Source organism: Canis aureus, chromosome 1 (genome assembly GCF_053574225.1).
Source record: "Canis aureus isolate CA01 chromosome 1, VMU_Caureus_v.1.0, whole genome shotgun sequence".
Lineage (NCBI taxonomy): Eukaryota > Metazoa > Chordata > Mammalia > Carnivora > Canidae > Canis > Canis aureus.
This window is the reverse complement of record NC_135611.1, coordinates 2,060,866-2,082,705: the sequence shown is the minus strand read 5'-3', so window position 1 is coordinate 2,082,705 and position 21,840 is coordinate 2,060,866. Positions and strand designations below refer to the sequence as shown.

The window sequence follows — 21,840 nt, the reverse complement described above, 5'->3', positions numbered from 1 at the left end:
TTCTTTGTGCCATGAATCAACCCAATCCTCAAAAACCGTGCTCTGCAAACTGTTTCATGCACACCTTCCCATCTGATGAGCAGCAAGGCCAGTAGTTGTGAAAGGCCGACAACCACATGCAAGGTTAAAGAGAGTTTGTATTTTGTTCAACTCAAAACAAGAACCCATAGTGCTGAGAACAAACAGATCTCCCTGAAATGCTCCTGCCCCTAAGTAGGGACTTTTTCCCAATAAATGACTAGTTTGAGTACGAAGTCAGCTTCTGTGTTCCAGGGGCATGATGACGGGGATAGGGCTTAGCATGGGCCAGGTGGCCTTCTATGCCCTGTGACGTTGTCTTGACCAGGGGCCAGTGTGCTGGCCCAGCATGAAGTCACTGGCCTGTCTCACTCATGGGTGGCCTCACAGAACAGAGCTTGTGGTGGATATTTTATGCAAAACAAATTCAACAAACCAATAGTTTTTGTAATTCACTCAAATTGTGCATTTGGAGTTAATGCTTCCACTCTTTTTTTTTTCTCTAGTCTGCACATGGAAAATCAAGGCTGATGACTCATTATATGCTAAAAAAAAAAAAAACTGTGACATCATTATAAACTATTACTAGTAGATCTATTTACTTTCGGAAAGACCAATATTAACTTAGAAGGTTATTTTTGCTTCAAAATGGCTGTGCATTTGGTGGAAGAGTAATAGATGTCCACGACAATAACTTGGGAGTATAAATATATCTAACCAAATTCCAGTTATTTGGAGCCACACATATGATGCATTAATCACCTAACCCCTAGCCTCTCTTTGTCCATCCTCACTCCTACCATCCTCATTCTGCAGCCCACTTGGACCGTGATTGTCAGCAGTGTTCTGCATGAAGGACAGATGGAGGCACAGAATGGAGAACCCGTCACCTTGCTAGCCATGCCCAGGAAGACTGTGTGAAAGAAAATATTGTAGTTGTGGCAGGAAGGGCATTTGGGGGACTCTTGAGATTTTTATTTTCATGGTTCCAAAGATGTGGATAGTCTAGGTTATCAACCATCACTGTTTTCATGAGGTATCCTTACAAAAGGAGTGGCTACTGGAAATATTTTTTTTAGGACAAATGATGTTTGCTCATGTTGGGAAGAGATTGCGTACATGTTCCTGGCAATCCTCCCAGCGAAGGTTAGCACCTATTCAGAGGGTAAGCAAAACCCCTCAACAAGGGAACAGCAGAGGTGTCATCGATGGGAGCCTGGCTCTGGGGCCATCAATTCTGCTCTGTCACCAATGAGTGTGAGCAAGTCACTCACCCCCTTTAGCCAGTTTCCTCATCTGCAAAGAGGGTCTGATGCCTTTGCTTGTATATGTGCAGGAAGCGATGAATGAGCTCTTCTCTTGCCTATGGAGGCCCGAGCAAGCCCCTGGAATTCAGTAGTGTCTGCCAGTATCCTCCTTCACTTAAAATAGTTTCCAACTAGAGTTTAAAACTCAGCTTCCAGGACATTGGAAAGGACTGCTCAGTGAGGGCTGAATGGTGGGCACATTCCCTTCAACCCAACATGAAGCAGCAGCCAGCTGGGCAAAGCAGAGGAGCACCAGTGCCTCTGGGAGGTCGCCACAGGCACACTACCCTCACACTCATCCTGGGCATGGGCTTTAACCCTGCTCAAGTGCAAGTCTTCCTAAACGACTATTGTGCAGACCACAGGTTTTGGCATCAGAAGCAACTCTAGTAGAACCAGATCCTTACCACCGCCAATTAGGGGAACTCAAACTCCTCAATCTCAGGAACCCCATTGTTACTGTAGTAAAATTTATAATATGTCCCTGTGGAGTGTGACTTTCATTTTAAAAATGTGTGTAAGGTGTCAAGATTTTAACGCTAATTTGGTGCTGTACCATTGCTCCATTCCTCCACCCCTGCCAGCCACACCCTGAGGGGCAGCCAGGGAAGAGTGAGCCCTGTCTGGCACAACACAAAAAGCCTGACTGTTCTGAGCAAACGTGCAGAACGTTGGTCCTCAGTGATGCTCACACCGTCATCCCTGAACCTGCGAGTGGCCAGGGGACTGGGGCTGTGGACAGAATTAAGCATGTCCACCAGATGACCTGGTACTGAGGGGGTTCTCCTGGATTCCAAGGTGGGTGGGGGCCTACCCGGCAGTGAGAGTCCTTCAGACTGAAGAAGAAGGAAGGAGGGACTGTCAGAGATGCCGTATGTGAAGCAACCTGCCATTGCCGGCTGTGAGGATGGAGGAGATGCGAGGTGAGCACGGGAGGTGCTCACAGGAGCCAGGAGCGGCCCTGCCCTGTAGCAGCCAGGAGGTACCAGCCCAGCGGACACCCTCCCTGGGGCCTGGGCTTCCCACATCAGACGTGTCAGCTACAGACGTGAAGCAGCACATTGGTACTAATGCGGTGGAAGCTGCTACAGGAGACACGGGAGTCACACGGCAAGAGGGCAACATGTGGATGGACTTGACAGGAGGCACACAGTTGCTTTGGGTAAAGCTCGGGCCCTCCCTTCATGCAGTTTCAGAGACACCCCAACAAGGCACCTGCAGAGTCCCTCGGCTTCCAGAGGAGACAAGAGGACTCAAGGGCCCAGAGGGATGATAGAGAGCAGTGCTGAGAGCAGAATGGAGAACTGGGAAGAGGGGCCAGTGACTTGCCAGCCGCCCTCGGTGCACCCTGCGGCAGGAGGCCAGAGCCCGGGGACCAGTGACAGGCCTGCTCTGGTCGCCTTCACGGAGCAGCTGGGATGGCCTGTTGGTCTGACCCAGGCGAGACCCCTGCCCTGAGCCCTGGACCTCCTCCCGGCCACGCTGTGGACAGTCCTTGCTGAGCAAGAGGCTTCACAGGCCCACCCTCCACCAGCACACCAATGGGCCATGCAACCAACCATGTGCCATGATGGACACACGCATGTGGCCCCACTAGGAAGTGACAGGATGATTAAGGCCCGTGGTGTGGGCGCCTGGGATACGGCTGCAGTAGCTGCGTGGGATCATGATCACCTGGTGGTTCAGAGTCTAACCTGGAGCCTGCTGCCTCCCCATCAGTAACAGGGTGGTTAGTAGGAGACACAGCCGGGTGAGGCTGCTCCCCAGCTTCCCCTCGTGGCCCCAGCAGCCAGGGGACACCAGGTGGCAGGCGTTGGAGGCCAGGAGCAGGCGGGACGGGATGTGGACCCGGAGGAGGGGCGGGGCCGAGGACAGAAGAGAAGGCCACAGGGACACCCAGAGGAATCAAGACAAGGCAGGGAGGGGGCCTGGGGAGGAGGGGGACCGTGAAACTTGTCAGCTGCCACAGAAGTCTCTATTTGCATAATATCTTAGACAGAAATTACATGTTTCAAAGCACAAAATTGCATGAAACTCTACCATATTTGTGGAAAATTGAAGAGTAGAAACGCAGAGACGCCCACTCTTTCCCTTCCCACTTTTCGCCTGACGAGCCGCTTGTCTCTGCTCAGCCCCGACGTGGGCCTGCTCACCGCTGTGGCCACGGCCCTTGTGCAAACTCTCCTCTTTCCTGCCTCAGGTCGCTCGCTGACAGTCGAGTGGCTGGAGAGGACGGAGGCTGTGAGCGCAGGAGGAGGCCTGAGTCCGCGATGCCGAGGGGACAGCAGGCTCCAGGGCTGGTGGTGGGCACCGGGCAGGCCGCACAGGCTGTGTGTCCGGGGCTCCGAGCCGGCGGCCAGGCCTCAGGGCTTTGTGGCCTGACACGTGGCTCACCTCGCCGCTGGCACCTGAGGGAAAGAGCCTGGTCGGCACCGAGGCAGCGCCCACCGCCTGAGACAGCTGGGGGGACCTACACCAGTGTTCCAGCCCCACACAAACGACACCGGCGAGACTCTGGGGGATAGTGGGTTCTTCTGGCAATGACATAGGTACCTCCGCGCGGGAGGTCGATTCACTGGAACAACCAGTTTTTTCCCTGCCACGGCCTGAGCCCAGAAGGGTGCACGCAGAGCCGCAAGCTGCACACTCCAAGGGAAAGAAGGAGGGAAGGCCACGCAGCCATCATGTCCCCCACCCATGAAGAGAAAGTGGGAGGCAGGGTTTGCTGCTGTCTGCTTCCTGGGTAATTACTGTCTCTGTTGGATGGTGTCAGAGGTGTCGGTTCCACCACCAGAGAGTAAAAGAGCTCAGCACAAACACAGATGTGTGTCTGACCGTCCAAAGTAGCCTGTCACCCATGAACACAGCAAGTGGCTGGTTCGTGGCATCCCCAAGGATGGGGGGTCAAGGGATAGGCAGCGGCAGCCCCGCCCCTTTGGGAGGGCAGCTGCATCCAAGCTGCAGCTTCCCCGATGCCCAGAGTTTCTGCACCTCGCGCTGAAGGGCCAGCTGGGGAACAGTGGCCTCTGTTGCTGAAAGGTTCTCTAGCTGCAGGGCCGGCTGGTGAGCCAAGTGATGCTGAGGTCCCAAGCGTCAGCAGCAGCATGGCCTTGTCAGCGCCACCCCAGCCGGTGGCCCCAGGACTCAGCACCACTCCCCAGGCCAGCCCCGCAGGTGACACTTGGGGGCCCTGGGGCCTGCATGGGGGGCTCGCCTCCACAAGGACAGGATACAGACCCCCGGGACACACCGTAACGATTGAAACAATGTACCAAGATTATTTTAGAGCCTTCGGAATCGGTTCCTACCAGTCGCAGGTAAGGTCAGAGGGGAGGCCCGTGAATAGGGTCAGGTCGGGCTTCCAGACAGGTTGGGTTTGATGGGTCTGCAGTAAAATTTTCCCCAAGGGCGGTGAGCATTTACTGAACTTTCTCGTCCTTTCCAGGAGCTCACGGCCAAGGGCGTGCTCCCTGTGTCCCTGCCTCACTGACTGCCTGGCTGCCTGTGGGCTTACAAAACCCTCATGAATGTCCCACATTGGAAAAAGCGACAGCGTGCATTTTCTGCTTATCTGTCAAGCTCTGGAGAGAATGCATGGCTACTGGCATTCAGAACCCAAAGAACTGAGCTCGCTCTCATATCAAGTTGTCTTTGGGGCAAGGATTCAGCACAAAGGCCGTGTGCGTTCTCCCAGTGGAGCTCATGTGACGAGGCTGACAGCCCTGTGCCCAGCAGGAGAACCCACTCCATGGGTGCCTTTCACGGTTGGCAAGGTCTAGCAATCCCTTCCAAGGCCAAAGTTCACGTTCCCTACATTAAAACTGTAGTTTCCCACCCAACACAGAGTCTGGCCCAAGTAATCTTCACTAACAGTACAGCACCAGGCATGCAGCTGGTGCCTAATCTGGGTTAAATAAACACGTGCCCTCTGGGCCTTCGTCAAACCAGACTTTCACTTAGTTTGCTTGCTGGGATATTCCCCAAAGTCAGGAGTATTGTCTCTCTACATGCGTCTGCCAGATTTCTAGTGACCATTTGCTGCAAGAAGAGCTCTGTTTTGGCATTTAGTGTATTGACTGAGATTCAAAATTAGTATTGATTGGTTCTGCAATACCAATAATAATGAAAAAATTATAAAGCCTATTACCTTCAACCTGAGGGGTAGACACAGGTGTGCAGTGCACTCCCAGCTCATTCCACAATATACCCCATGTCCACGTCACACTTTCAGGAGTCGACTGTCCATGAGACACAGGCTGGCCCTGCTTGGTGTGTAGGCACCTGCCCTCAGCCTCGCTCAGCCATGAGAAGCAGCCTCAGGACAGGGACCTGCTCCAGCCATTGGACATGATGAATTTCAAGTAACGGAAGAACATCCAAACAAGAGGGCTTTGTGAGACTTTTTCTTCCTGTACAAACATGGATAATCATCCCCAAACTGGGATGCCTGAGTGGCTCAGTGGTTGAGTGTCTGTCTTCGGCTCTGGGCGTGATCCTGGGGTCCTGGGATCGAGTCCCACATCGAGCTCCCCGCAGGGAACCTGCATCTCCCTCTGCCTGTGTCTCTGCCTCTCTGTGTATCTCTCATAAATAAATAAATAAAATCTTTAAAAACCATCCCCAAACTGAAGGACTCCATGAAAACGTGCCTTATCCATCTAAGGAACACCCTCAGAAGCCAATGTGCCCTGCAGGTGTTTGATGCCCTATAAACATATTGGAATTGCTACTCCGGACCCAGGCTTTATTCCGCTTCAGTATGTAACTCTTACTTTATACCTACTTGGGATTTTTTCTGTTTGTCATTCCAGTCTGGACATGTAAGTCAGAGAGGGCCTGAGGAGGAGATGCTCATCATCTGACATCAGTTGCTGTTTCTTTTCATCTGAAAGGGCCCTTTGTTGCATGGGGATTGCCCAATAACTGGAAGGCGTAACGAGAGATGAGCGTCAATACTTCCAGTGTGAGGCTTTGGCTCGGTTTTCATGATCATGAAAGAAGCCCACCACATCCAGGAAGAACTGACTCCACGCAGGAAGCTTCCTTATTTGCCGACCAAGTGCATTTCCATGTCTGTTCATATTCAAACCACTCTTCAGAGTGTCCTCCACCTCGTCCCTCCTTTGCTCAGCTCTGCAACTGTGTCTCTGCACAGGTTAGTCATCTATCTTTCCTCTCCATTTGCCAAGGTTATCGCTTTCTTTAAGACCCAGTTCCTATCTCACTCACCCCCATTCACCCTTCCCACTGGGACCCCTGTCTGGTGAGCAGGCCCTGAGCCTCCACGGCTCCATGGGCCCCAAGGCATCGGGTGGGGCTGGGGCTCACTCCACAGACTTTCGTGAACTTCCCTGGAGCAGGCTGACCCCAGTGCACCCAGCAGTGCCAGGAGCTTTGTGCCATGTCTGTTTTACGGCCAGCCACAGCCAGAGGAGGCCAGAGCTGGCTCGAAGGAAGGCATCGTTACTTCTACTTGATGGAAGCAGGAGCATTTCGGTGGAAGTAGGAGGATGACTCCCTGCTGTCTACCACAGATGAAAATCCAGACTTGAGTCCCATTACTGAGTGCCAAGGGGGAGAGCCACTGAAACGGGACCCAGAGCCCACAAGAGAATGGAGCTGAATGTGAAGCCAGAACAAAATGGGGAGTTCAGGCCATTTTAGTAACAGATGACATGTCCTGGTCAATCAGATGGATGAGTCATCTGACAAAGTCCCATAATGACAGTGGGGAAGCTGCAAGGTGCATGGAGAGACAGCTATAGAGCACAAGCACACTTGGCAGGAGCCATCACCCTGGGGTCGCCCCACGGGCAGCGTGGCTCAGAGGTGCCAAGGACCCCCAGGCGGTGAGTATGCTGTGAAGGGAGACAGAACGCCTGTCCACAGCAGCGCCACTACTTCCTTCCTCATTTTCTAAGCTGACCAACCCCCCTTAAATAGACAGTCTTTCCTAAACGAAGCGAATGCCTTCAATCTGCTTACAGCTCAGTTTTGTCACTTGGGAGCCATTCTGTTTCTTTAAGCTGTCTTTATAAATCTTGGATCTGATGATCAATTATGAATTAATGTACACATTTAAATTCAAAAGCCAATGTTGTTCTCCTGATTTTCAAGATCTTAAGAGATGCCTCATTGTCACGACAGGGGTCTGAGAATAAAACACAAACACTAAAGCTGAGGCGGGCTGTGGGGAACCTTGTCACCAGCTCGGAAGCCAAGGAGGATGGTGCGCAGAGGCGGGTCCAGGGTGTCGGGCCCCCCAGGGCAGGTGGTGCCTCTACTGAGTTCTGAAAGTCAAATCCGTATTCTCTGAAAGAGAGACATTCTATTCAAGGTGCACAGCACAAAGATGAAGAGTGGACCCAGCTCACAGAAACAGGTGAGTCATGGGGAAGGTTTCTGGGGGCTCCTGCTTCAGTCTCCAGGACCCTGATGGGTGTGGGAGGTTTCCAAACTGAGGAGATGCATGGCCAAGAGATAGGACAGGAGAAGCCCAGGGAGAAGGCAGCCAGGACCCCCTCAGGGGTCACACAGGGCTGCCAGGACCACACATGACAGGCTGGAGTGGGGAGTTCTTACAAAACAGCAGAACTCCCGGTACTCGGGCGTTGAGGGTGAAGACACAAGAAGGGTTGAAATAACCTCTTAATGGCCCCATTCCTTCTGAGGCAGTCACTCAGCCACTCAACGATGTCTAAGGACCCAGCCCTAGCTTGGCAGGTAGTGCACCAGAGGATGCAGGCATGGGAACAAATCCTACAGCAAAACGTGCAAACTCAGCCGATGACCTGAGCGAGAAGCAGCTTGCCAGCTCCTCTGTGTGAGCACACCAGCCACAGGGACCAGAGGACCTCCTGGCGTTGTCAGGCCAGCTCCAGCCGGAAAAGCCATGTTACCTGGGTTATTTTATCAAGGTGTGTGCCTGGGCCTTGTCTAGACTTGCGGATTCAGAGACCCTGGAAGCTGCACTTTGATGTTTAACAAGCACTTCAGGAGACTTTAATTGTCAGGGGCTGGGAGGAAACACTGGTGGCTCCTGCTAGTCTGGGGAAGGGGGAAGGTGAATGTAGTGTGGGTGTGTCAGTGTGTGAGAGTTGTCAGTGTGTGACTGTATGAGTCCACATGTGTCTACCAAACTCCATCAAACCCCACTAAACCTCACCAAACCCCACCAAACTCCAATCCCTGCTGAACCTCACTAAACCCACCAAACCCCATCAAGTCCCACCAAACCTCACCAAATCCCACCTGATCCCCGTCAAGCCCACCAAATTCCACTGAACACTCCCAAATCTCACTAAACCTCACTAAGCCCCACCAAACCCCGCCAAATTCCACCAAACCCCATCAAACCCCCCCAAATTCCACCAAACCTCACCAAATTCTACCAGAACCCAACAAAAGCCTACCAAACCCTATCGAACTCCGCCAGACCCCGCCAAACCCCATCAAACCCGCCAAATTACACCAAACCCCACCAAGCCTCACCACACATCACCAAATCCCAGCAGCAAGACCAAGAGTTCCTTTCTCAGCTTTTCTTTTAGGCAATAAAATCCCTTTCAAATATATGAATTAAAAGATATTTGTGTTAGTCCAGTGCACTAAAGGCCTTTCCGTCTTGACAAGGTAGGTGTAGGGTTCCAGATTGTGACACGGTAGCTCTGTTGAGACAGCAGGAGCAAGAGGAAGAAGGTGGAGATGAACCTTGGCCAGGGACCCGCTGCGGCCACCGCTCAGGCAAACGCTCTAACGCTGACATACACTTAGGTCTCCTGAAATAAAATCATGACACTGAAATGTATGTGGGAAAACACGTGTGCAAATGAGGATAAAAAAGTAATTTCAAACATTAAGATTTCCTAAAAGTGAGTGGATTTTAAAAATACATCAAAATGAAACCAGATTATTTGCAACGGAGCGCATGTGTGGCTGTTTGTCTCCAGGAAATACCTGCAGGGGGAAGGCGGGGAGCACTCAGCACCTGCCGCTTAGCGGCTCTGTGCGCCAATCTACCCCCGCGGGCCCTGGCCACTCACACTGAGGGAAATTTCATGTTACAAAGACTGATGGAAATGAAGAGCTGGGTAATTATTAGCTTTGTTACGAGCAGATCAATCATGTGCGAGCGAGGTTCCCCCGTCAGGTGTCGCCTTCCCTGCTCCAGGTGGGTGGGCCGCCGCTCGCTTGGGCGCCAGGCCCCAGTGGGGCTGTTGGCAGTGTTCAGAGGCCGGCCCGCCCATGTCATCAGGACGTGTATCATCGTGACAAATGACTAAATGCCTTATCTTACCCAAAGCAATGGCTGTCTGGTGGCGGGAGGCCATGCCTGACCCCCAGGCACCCAAGGCCTCATGTGGGGAGCGCCTTCTGCCCGCAAGGCCAGGGTGGTAGTGGAGCTGTGCTGGGCAGCTGTGGAACAGGTTTTCCTGCCTGGGGCAGGAGTCCAGACCCCATCCCCACTCACAGCTTTGGGGCAAGGGGCCCCTTCCCAGGTCTACACTCTCTGCAGCCAAGCTCTGCTCTGAGACACTGCACAGTTTGGGCCCGGGACTCTGGGTCCCGCCTGCTGACCCCAAGGGACAGCATGGGCTCTCAGAGGCGATTGTGTGACCACGGAAGGCCCCGATGTCTCCAGGGACTTCAGGGAACTGGAAGCCCCGTCCCCCTAGCACAGAGGAGATCTTACACCCACCTTCACTCCCCAGGCCTTCCTCACACCCAATGACCAGCCAGGGGGACCCAGGACTCCACATGAGGCCACGTGAGACCAGCATCCTCCAGCAGCGTCCCCGGCATTAGGCCAGTGTCGCAAGTTCCCTCCCAACACAGCCCCTTCTGCCAGCCCAGGGCTCCCACAGCCCAGAACCTGGGAGCAGCTCCCGAGGACGGAGAAAGTGGTCTGCAAGATGAGCCGTAGCCACAGGGCTGGCCTTCGGGAGGTCTGTCCTTGCGTCATTTGCCCTCATCTGACCTGCTGCAGTCAGCCGTTAGTTTCGTGGGGGCAGGAGTCATCTCCATTCAGGCGCATTCTAGGGAGAGCAGGGCCCCTGGACCGTTGTGCCCCTGGACCGTCGTGCCCCTGGACCGTCATGCCCCTGATCCAGGCCTGACCCACAATAGGGCTGCAGAGGAGGGTCATGGCCATGGGCCCCCAGTGCACTCGGCTCTTGGAAAGCATCACACCACCTGCAGGCATGCCTCCTACTTCGTGACAGGCACCCAAATGATAACCCCTCAGAGAAAATAACCTGGAGCTTCCTCAGGGGGAAACCCCCAAGTTTGCACTGGCCCAGCAATGACAGAGGCTGGTCATAGGGACCCAGCAGCAGGGAGTTCTTTCATGCCCAGCAGACCCCTCTCATGACCCATGTGGTCAAGGCAAAGTGCACCGGAGTGTGACCTTGAAGGCCGGTGCCAACCGTGAACACATGCCTCTCATTGCCTCCCTAAAGCTGCTTCTAAACATGAGCCAGTGAGTGACGTTTAGCGTTCCTCACAATTGTCTAAATCAGTACCCAAAAGGCTATTTTGACTGAATGCAGAGTTTTCAAATAACTGCTTAAAATTTATCATGTTGTATAAAGCCCCGCATCTAATCACATAATTCCTAGTGAAAAATAATGTAAAATTTTTGCTAAACCTATAATTTAAAAACTCACAATGAACTAAACTTCCACCCAAATGCCATGTATCAGACAACAAAAGCTTATGGAAACATCCGAATATTCATGATCCAAATATTCATGCAAGCCTCAGAATTGTTTTGACAAATTGCATACACAGTCAGAATGTTTTTGGCAATAGTGCCAACCAGCCACGTACGTGTATTTATGTGAGCAGACCCAGTTTGCTGTGGTTACACGCTCAGATACAGCACACGTGATTACCAACATCAAACTCTCACCTGTGCCCTTTATGCCCATCATGATAATTTTATAAAAAAAAAAAAATTGGCTTTGAGGATAAAAAAAAAACAACAAGTATGTCTAAACCCAAAAATGGAAAGATTCCAAGAACAAGTTGAGATTAATATTTTTCCCCGTTAAAAAGAGGGCAATTTTTAAATACTTCAAGAACTATTTAAAAATCCACAAATTCTGTTCATGTGTCTCTGACAGGAGGCAAAAGTAAGCCGAGACCATTTAAAAAAAAATATATGGTGAATTCAGTCACTGACAGAGTTTTGAGGTGTTTGTCACTTCTTCTGCCAGAGTTTACAGCTGTAGCGAACAGTCTGATGCAGCGCTAATTTCTAATTATGACCTAGCAGGAATGGAGGAGGTTGTCAATTTTACTCATCCCGTGGTGAGAAACAAAACGATTCTACTTTCTGCTGCCAACCAAATCATCCTATTCTTCAGCAAGACTAAGAATAATCATCTAAATAACAAAAAAATCAACAGGAGTGATGTACATGTGACGAATGGCGACAGTCTTCTCTAGAAGACGCAATCATGGAACCCAGAAGGAAGCACCGAGGTTTTCCAGAAAAGGATTCTGAACTTCTCATGGCACGGCTCTTCCTCCCTACTCGGAAGCATGTGGGGTCTGGAGATGAAGCGTGCCACCCTACAGTACACGTCCAACCCGATGGCATGCATGTGCTCAAAGGCTTCTCGTTCCCTCTCACAGTGCACTTCTGTGCCAGTGGACACACTGGGCCCTCCCTCAGTTTCCAGTACGGCAGGCCATGGAGACCATGGGGGCCGTGGGGGCTGTGGGGGCCATGGGGGCCATGGTGGGGCAGGGGCGATGTGCCCCAGCTGGTTTGTAAAGAGCAGAACCAGGACAGGCTGCTAGGGCTGGCGATGGACTCACATTTCCTTTAAAACAGAAGAAAACGGGCGTCTGGGGGGCTGTCGGTGGAGCATCCGCCTTCAGCTCAGGTCATGATCCTGGGGTCCTGGAATCAAGTCTTCCGCTGGGCTCCCTGCTCAGCAGAGAGTCTGCTTCTCCCTCTGCCCCTTGCCCTGCCCTTGCTCACTCTCTCTCTCTCTCTCTCTTTCTCTCTCTTACTCAGATAAATAAAATCTTAACAGAAGAAAACCAGCCAGTGACTTAGAAAGGCAGCTCCTGAAGTGGACTGGCCGTCCACCCAGAGCTGTCCACTGCGGCTTCCACCCTCATTTGTCCCATGCCCAGTGCTTGACAGATGAGCTGGGTGCCCAGAGACCACCCATGATGCCTCAGCCTCTGACGGGCCAGGCAGTGAGCATCAGCCCCTGAGGCCAGGGATCAAGTGTCAGAGAGACATTCCAATAACTCAGTGTTGCTCCCTGAACGGAAACGAATATTCATGGCAGGGTGGATGAAGCAGATTAAATATTTATGCTGAGAACATCTCGGAGGGGCTCTCAGTTGTGGAAACACCAGACTTGCAGTGCCTCGTCTTACCCTAAACCCCTTACCTTCTTGCCTTAGCAGGAGCAGGTGCTCCTTGGGAAGAAGACAGCCGGCAGGGTAGCAGCCGTGGAGGGACTTCCACTGAGAGGTCTCTCAAGGGAGCACACAGTTCTTCCAAGAATGGGCTTTGCTTGTGGGAACCTGGCCTCACTGCCCCCAGGACACCCACTCCCCAGACCCAGGACACAGAGGTGCCCCAGAGAGCAATCCACAAAATTCCTTTGCTCTAATCAGACTCACAGGCCAGCACCCTCATTTTACTTTAAAATAAAAAATGAAAAAATCCAACTGTCCTGAATTTTCTCAAATTAGCAATTTATATATGAAAGATTTGAAAGGAATCTATAAGAATGTCATGAGAGTCACCCAAAGAGTTATTCTGGCATATGTAGCCTCGATTTTCCAAGTGAAGATGGCGTCTAGCAGTCTCTCTCTCATAGCATCCACTGAATATGAATTGCAGACTCACTGTACCTGTAAAACACCAGGAATGTACCTTGTTTGCACAGTCAGAAGCCTCCATGAAGATGGTGGTAAATTTGCAGTGAGGCCTAAAACACACACTTCCTACTCACGAGTGATTTGTGTGCACCCTCTTCATGCCCAACAAGCCATCTGAAAATTGTTCCTGGTGTAGCTTTCAGGAATTGGTTAATTTGGGCACTTTAACACAGGGTATCCGGTTACACTAAAGCATGACCTTACTCCGCATGAGGTATCATAAATGTTACACAAAAGAGCTCCATTCACAAGGATGGTGGTGGTGTAGTCAATCCGGATAATCAGAGTTTACTTAAAAGTAAGTGAACACAGAATCCATTCTCTTAGCCATTTATTCTAAAATTAGAGTCTTTCAGCTGCTTTATACGAGAGGCCACACAGCGTGGTCACGTTGTAAAGGTAACAACCCAACAAGAAGATGTATAAACAAAGGAAGCATTAGGGAGGAAAGATTAATAGGATAATCTAAAGCGATATGTGCTGCACCACATTATGAGGAATTATTTAAGTCATAATTTCCACCCGGGCTACGTCTCACCACAGTGAAAATTCTCCGTACACTTAAAGCACAAGGTTGCAGGTCTATTATTCTCACTATAAGGTTTACTTAGAACGTGGTTCTGGCATTTGAGCTGGGCCTCATGTGCGTGGACATCTGAAGTTAAGAAAAGCATTTGTCTTTCCGGTAATCAGTGCCCAAAGTCCCAGACCATAGGAAGATTAGTAAATGGAAATGCTAATGTTTTTGTCATTTGCAATGGAAGTGATAAATAACAGTTGCAGATGTTGATACATAATCATTCTCACTGAATCTGCTTTAGCATGAACCTGGGAGCATGGGAGGTTAGCATGAGAAATGCACCCACTCAGGCTGAACTCACCATATTGAATCTGACCCAGACCAGTTTTAGGGCCTGCGAGATGGCCTGACCATTTCTCTTTTGTGGGCTTGGTCCCAGCAAAGCACACAGCTCAGAAGTGAAGTCACAGGCAGTACTGCACACTGCCACTCACCAAGGAAGGACAAGACCTCCAGGTGACCAGAAACTCAGGCACTGCTAGGTCAAGGGCTCAGGGTCTTCAGGACATGGTCTTTCTGCACATAGGGTTCTGGCTTCCCCTGTGTGGTCACCTCCGTGGGCAGTGCTCTCCCATTCCGGAGGGCTCACAATCATCATCTTAGCAACTTAAGGAGAAAGTGTGTCTGTTTCCCAAAGGTTCTGAAGAAGCCGGGGTGGGCTGGCTTTGCCTAGGCCATGCCATGTGGCCTGTGGCCCACCTCTGAACCAACCTCTCAACATCCACAGCCCGGGGTTGGGTCCAATGCTCCCTCCTGGAGCCAGGGCAGTGGGGTCAGCCACCCTAAACCCACATAGACCTCTAACGTCAGTGCAAATGGCAGCATAATCACCTCCAAACTCATTTCATCTGTAAGAGCAATGAGAAAGCTACCAAAAGGTGTCAGAATGTTTTTTGAGAACTCGGAATGAAGCAAAAGTTTGCAGGAACAGGAGGCATGGATTGGGGGAAAACCACTGTAATGGACCCTATCCCCAGCCTCCTGCCAGCTCTACAGCCTGCAGTCGGGGTGGGAAACAGCACGGAGGGGAGCCCTCTTAAAACCTCATTCCCAGAGAACTACTGTTATCTGACCTGTCTGGTCGCTGCCCCACGTGTGAGCCCGGCTGTGTATGACCTGACTTGTCACTCCCCAGTGTGTACATCTCCTCCACCGCTGGGGTCTGTGTGGCTTCTCTTGTAGCACTGTTCCTTCCTTATTGGATTTAAAAGACAACTGCATAAAGCAGTAATCAGAACTGTGATGGTGGGCACACTGCATAAAGGCACAATTTGTATGAAAAAGGGAGGGTGAAGGAAAGGGTAAGGCTTTTGTATACAACTGAAACTAAGTCAGTCTTATAAAGGTTTTATTTTTGTTCCTATATTCCTATTTTGCTGGCTTTTGGGGAGCCAAACAAATATTTTCTTGTGTATCATTTTAATTTCTTTCCCTTTAAGAAAAAATTTTAGTCATTTTCTTATTGGCTGCCCTAGGGATTCTAATTCATGTCTTAACTGATAAAAAAAATTAGTTCAAATTAATAACCAACTTAGTTTCAATCACAAATAAATTAAGTTGGTTTTAAGGTAGACAAGACACACAGAAAACGACTAGCAAAATGGTATGCATAAATCCAACCTTATCAGTAACTGAATTAAATGTCAATGGATAAAGCACTCCAATTAGGAGACAGAGATTGGCAGGAAGGACTAAAAAAAAAAAAAACAGGATCCAGCTGTATACTGTCTACAAGAGACACACTTTAGATCAAAGATACAAATAAATTGAAAGTAAACAGGATGGGAAGAAAGATATACCATGCAGATGTTAAACAAAAATGAAAGCTGGAGTAATTCTACAAATATCAGACAAAATAGACTACAGGACAATTATTGTTACTAAAGACAAAGAAAGATATTCTACAATGATAAAAATGTCAATCCATAAAGAAGACATAAATATTATAAACATACATGCACCTAACAACAGAACCCCCAAATATGTGAAGCAGAGACTGACAGAATTGAAGGGAGAAATAGACAATTAAACCCCCATAGTTGGAGGTTTCAATCCCCAGCCTTCAGTGGTGTGTGTGACAACCCGGAAATGGGAGGAAATGACAAGGAAATGGGAGACCTGAACAACACCGAGAACTGACTGGACCCCACACATGCACAGAACACACCACCCAAAAGCAGCAGAGTGTACATCCTCCCACCTGCACTTGGAACATCTTCCCAGACAGACCAAATGTCAGGCCATGGAACAGGTCTCAATTCATCTAAAAGTATTGAAACCATACAAAGCATGTTCCCTGAGCACTGTGGAATAAAGTTAAAAATAAAAAACAGGAGATTGGGGAAATTTTCAATACAAGGAAGTGAAACAACACATTCCTAAACAACCAATGAATCAAAGAAGAATTCACAATAGAAACCAGAATACACTTTAAGAAGAATGAAAATGAAAACCACAACTGACAGAATTTACATGATGCCATAAAAGCTGTGGCCAGAAATGCACAGCTGCGAATGCAACGTAAAACATCTAAAATCAACAACTTAGTCTCAACTTAGTTGGGAAACTATAAAAAGAAGAATAAAGGGTATCCCTGGGTGTCTCAGCAGTTTAGCGCCTGCCTTTGGCCCAGGGTGTGATCCTGGAGTCCCAGGATTGAGTCCCACATCAGGCTCCCTGTATGGAGCCTGCTTCTCCCTCTGCCTCTCTCTCTCTCTCTCTCTCTCTCTCTCTCTGTGTGTGTGTGTGTGTGTATGTGTGTGTGTCTCGTGAATAATTAATAAAATCTTAAAAGAAAAAGAAGAGGAAGAAAGTAAACCCAAAGAAATGGAGAGAAGAAAGTAATAGAGATAAGAAGGGAAATAAGAAAATACAGACTAGAATGACAGTAAAAAGAAAAAACTAAAGCTTATTTTTAAAAGGCTAATTCTTTGAAAAGGTCAATAAAACTGACAAATCTTTAGAGGGGCTGAAAAAAATAGAGAAGATTTAAATTACTAAAATCAGGAATGAAAGAGGAAACAGCACTGCCTGCCTTATAGAAACACACAGGATTCAAGGAATCCTATGAACAACTGTATGCCAAAAACTTAGATGACCTACATGAAATGGATCAATTCCTGGAGAGACACAAATGATGCCAGGAGTTGAAAATCTCAGCAGAGCTCTCTACTAAATAGAGAGATTGAACTAATAATAATAAACTCTCCACAGAGAAAAACCCTGGCTCAGATGGCTACATTGATGGTGTCTACTGAACATCTACAGAACTAACACCAGTCATTTAGAAACAACACAGAAGAGGAGGTAAAGCTCAATTCACTCTAGAAGGCCAGCATTACCCTGGTCCCAGAACCAGACAAAGACATCAAAGAAAGAAAACCACAGACCAGTCAACACTCGTTATGAATACCGTTGGAACACCCAAAGAGTATTACTGCCAAACCAAATCCTGCAATATGGAAACAGCATCAAACCGCAAAGAGGATTTATCCCAGGAATTCAAGGTTGGTTCACATATGAAAACCAATCAATGTAATACCCCCTATTATAAACTAAAAGACAAAACCACATGATCCTCTTAATAGATGCAAAAATAGTGTTTGACAAATTCAAGACATTTTTATGATAAAAACATTGAAAAAACTAGGAATAAAAAGGAATAAAAGGTATCCTCCTCAACTTGATAAAGGTCACCTATGAAAAACTTGCAGCTGACATCCTATTTGATGGTTAAAAACTGAAGCTTTCTCCCTATGATCAGAAACAAGGCAAGGACAGGCACCCATATCACTTACATTTGACACTGTACTAGGGGTTCTAACCAGAGAAATGAGGCAGGAGAAAGAAATAAAAGGCATTCAGATTAGAAAAGAAGGAGTCAACCGATCTCTGTTTGCAGATAATCTGATATTGTGTATTGAGAACCCTAGGGAGTACACCTTCCAACACACACGCATGTGCTCTTAGAGCTAAGGAGCAGCTTCGGTGAGGTCTTAGGAAGGGGAAAGGACATGTAAAGGAACAGAGGTGCCTCAGCATAAATACACAAAGCTTCGTGGAGGACTGGACTCAAAAAGCAAAGAACTGAAGTGGAGATGTGAGCCCCACCAGGTGCTCATGCCCCTAGACCATGCCTGGATGGTTCATCATCTTCTCACCCATAGAAGAGAACTCACATTGCATAATGTGATTAAATCCAATAACACAGGGCATCAGGCTTCTGGTAAATTCTCAGTCAGTGTTAGTTCTACCATAACTTCTTAAATAGAATAAAAACATACTCAATCATGAAGTTCAGCTAAATGGCAGATGTGTGGCTGCTCACAGGGTGGCCCTTCTCAAGTACCATGCACATTCTGGCATCAGATGGAAGCCTGTAGGTGGATGTGATGGCAGAACCGTTACTGAAAACCCTTGCAAACACTTACTGCGTGTCTGTCATGTACGGTCCTGTGTGGGCTCTGTACCTTGATCTTTTTTTGTTCACAACAACCCCAGAGGGTAGATTCTATTAATATTTTCAATTTGCACATGAGCAAAGGAATGCTCCAAAAAGCAAGCTTCATTCATTAGGTGTGAACCCAGTCTTTGTAATCAGGGGACTGTCAACCCACGTGCTAATGGGCTCCAAATGATCCCAGAGCAAGCAAGGTGCCCTGCTCAGGCTCTGTCAGCAGAGGCAGTGGGGCTGTCTGAACAACGTATATACATACTGCATCCTTGAGAATCTGGCAGGACATACACTGACGTTCCTGCCCTCAATCTGGAAGGGCTTTGGAAAACATCTGCTGAGCCCTGCTCTCTAATAAACACTCACTTGTAAACTGTTGTCTGTGCCAAGGCACGATTGCCAAGGTATGATTTTCTTCTATTAATCTACACCTCATGGGCTTGCTTTCCTAATTGATTTCTAAGTGTGACTACACAGGTCCCTTCGGGTACCTGGAAGCTCCACCACCTATGTGGCATTAGAATTCAAAACATGACTTCTACTGGAATCCACATAATGCTCTTCAAAACCCTTGCTGACCTAGGGTGGAACCTAGAACGGCGTGGGTGTCCAGTGCTTACCACCATGGCCACAGCCTGGAGGGGTCCTACAGGTCATCACCATTGGAAACACGCTATCAAGGGACTGGGGCAACAGATGGCAAAGCTGCAGAGCTGAGCTGGATAGGCCATTGCTACACACCAGTGGTGTGAACATGGCTCTGTCTGCTTTTCCAAGATTTCTGACCGGAGAGGGTTGTGCCTGATTTCACCACAACAGCAGCTGGTTTCCACCAGAGCTGATGAGAAGAAGAGAAGAAGAGCAGCGCAGAGTACCACTGCAGGTACTCACTGCCATGCTTTCTTCAGACAAGGACAGAAGGTCTTTGCATCCTTTGCAATGCAGGCAACATCCTCTCCCATCAGGCAGTCTGGAAGTCAGAGCAGTAAGCGGGGAGGAGCACAAGCTTCTCATTTGTACTAGATGCCAGCTGTCAGTTAAGTGACTTAACTGCTGAGAACCTACTTCCTCATCTGCAAAATGGGTTTTGAATGCCTAGCACTCATCATGGTCATGGAAGCTAAACCTCCGGGATAAATATATATATTATATTATATATATATTATATTTACATATATATTATATTTATTTATATAAATTTATATATATATATATGTATATATATATATATCTTTAACAGAAGCTCACTCCTTGATAATATATGGCATAATTAAATCACTTGTTCTTAGTTTCACAATTTAGAAAAATGGAGATAAAGTCTTCTATGTTGGTTGCATTGCAGAAGTTGAGACTTTGCACGGGGGGATAAATTCGAATAGAAGCACCATAAAAATGCACGGGGTAACATTAATTCATCATTGTAACATTTTCCCATAAAAATGTTTTAACTTTTTTATATTTATTCTTAGCCTTTCTCAAGTATAAATATGAGGAATCATGCCAAAACCCATGTGTAAGGAACTGCCATAAAACAAAATTAGTAGGTGTGACACAAGAGGAGAGAAAGAGAGAAGGAGAAGGAGGAATAGAACTTTCATGTGTGCATTGTGAGAGAAGCTTCAAACTTTGACAAAGCCACTAAGGAGAAGTGCATCCTGGTATTTCTGCAAGATGCTTTTGTGAACAAGAGCTTTCAAATAATTTATAAGGTAAGCCCAGCAACTAGAGAGAATCTTCTGTTCTAGAAAGAGAAAGGAAATAAACACACAAATACTTTGAAAGGGTTCCATATACTCTGAAGTGATGGCAACGCAAATGATCTAGTGATATTCTTTTTACATGAAATGAGCCAGAAGATCACAGACTAAGAAACACTTAAACATGATTTTTTATTATAATATAATTATAATTTTAAATTTAATTTTAATATGATAATTAATTGTACTTTGCCTTTAATAGCACTTAAACTGCACTTAAATTGCTTACTTAAGCTTTGGACTAGTCAGATAGAAAACATACTCTGGCCCTCGCCCCTGGCGGCAGAATTGCAGACGTGCAGTTCAATGCCCACCGGCAGAGTTCTGTGGTTGGTTTAGATTTTCTGAATAATCATGCTAAAAGTAATTTCATCATTTTCATATCACATTTGCACCTTGCTGAATGAAAACAAAGAAACAATGAAAAATATTGTAAACTTTAAGATGTCAAGAAATGTGATAAAGCGACTTCAAACGGAATCAGAAAATAGATCTCAATCCTTAACTTCACAATGACTAGTCAATATGTGGAAAAAAACCTCTCACAGCTTATTTAAGTTCAGACATGAGAATTTTTTCTGTATATGATAAAAAAAATTTTAAGAAAAAAACACCGAAAAGGAAATCAAGTATTAGGTTCAGAAGCAAACGTCAGGTTAACCAACAACAGGCCATACATACAGACCCTTATGAGCGGTTTATGAGTCAAGACGGAGAAAACCTTTCTGTGTGCCACTCACCGCCCCAGGAGGACCCACATAGACACAGGCAAACTTGCTTGGCGAGAGGAGTTCTCACACCAAGGACACAGGTGATGGCTCACAACCTCTCCCACACTGTCTGGGTGGAAGTGCAGTAGCTGGTGTTGATGTCAATGTCGTGTCCCGAAGGACCCCCAGTCTGAAGCAATCACGTAATGGGCTTCTCTCCAGTGTAACTGCTGAGAGGTCAGGAGAGGCATCATTAAGCGGATGATATCAGTAAGCCCACCCCTCTGCTGAGCGGTCAGTCCACCGTGGCACAGATGCTCCTGCTGAAGCAAAATTCTACTTTGGATGTTCGAGCCACCCTGTGGGTCATCAGAAAAGTCTCTACGTTCCATGCAGGTGAAGGTCCCCAAATCCCCACTGGTGCAGATATGTGTTTCCAAAAGCTATCTTCCTATCTGCACCAGAAATAGCCCCTGTTGTTAATGCACTTCACAACACATATGCCACTGTGTATATTTTTCCTGAAGATGGAGAACTCTTTGAGGATAAGGGCCATATTTTTCTTTATTTGAGTTCACAAAACCTAGAACACAGCCTTATCAGCAGGGGTGCGATTCAAATATTAGCTAGACAAACAAATGCACATTACTCGGCCATATCCATAGCCCATACTCACCAGAGCAGCGTAGAAAACAAAAGCAACGATTTCTGTCGCCAGGGCTGCCAACTGCAGATTTAGGGTGAGGACAGTGACCTCTCTGCTCTATCACCAGCTGGTGACAGAGAAGGACGTGGCTGTGATGCCAGGATGGACACACCCCTGAAAGATGCTGCCTCTGTCATGTGTGCACCCTCGGGACTGAGAGGATGTTTCCCACTGTCAAGCCTATGAAGAAGGGAAAAGGTAGGCGAGTTGGAGGGAGTCTTCTCAAAATGTGGCAGGGCCACGTCTTCACAGCAGAGAAACATTGTAAAGGAGCCTCCATTGAGGGAAGAGGCAGAGCAGGGCTCGTTTCCTGGCCCCGAAGAGGTGATGCTCTGTCCTCCTCATTTCCCTGAGCCTGTCCTCAGCCCACTCCTCTACCAAGGCTGATACTTAAACTCC

The 21,840-nt window shown here is 48.2% G+C and overlaps 1 long non-coding RNA gene across 1 annotated transcript; it reads left to right on the top strand.

Annotated features, from left to right (window-relative positions):
• Positions 1–6,206: 6,206 nt before the first annotated feature.
• On the top strand, positions 6,207–12,030 carry LOC144322445 (uncharacterized). The gene is made up of 3 exons (XR_013388105.1): positions 6,207–6,480; positions 7,473–7,707; positions 11,602–12,030. It is a non-coding gene; the product is annotated as an uncharacterized LOC144322445 (long non-coding RNA).
• The last annotated feature ends 9,810 nt before the right edge of the window (positions 12,031–21,840 follow it).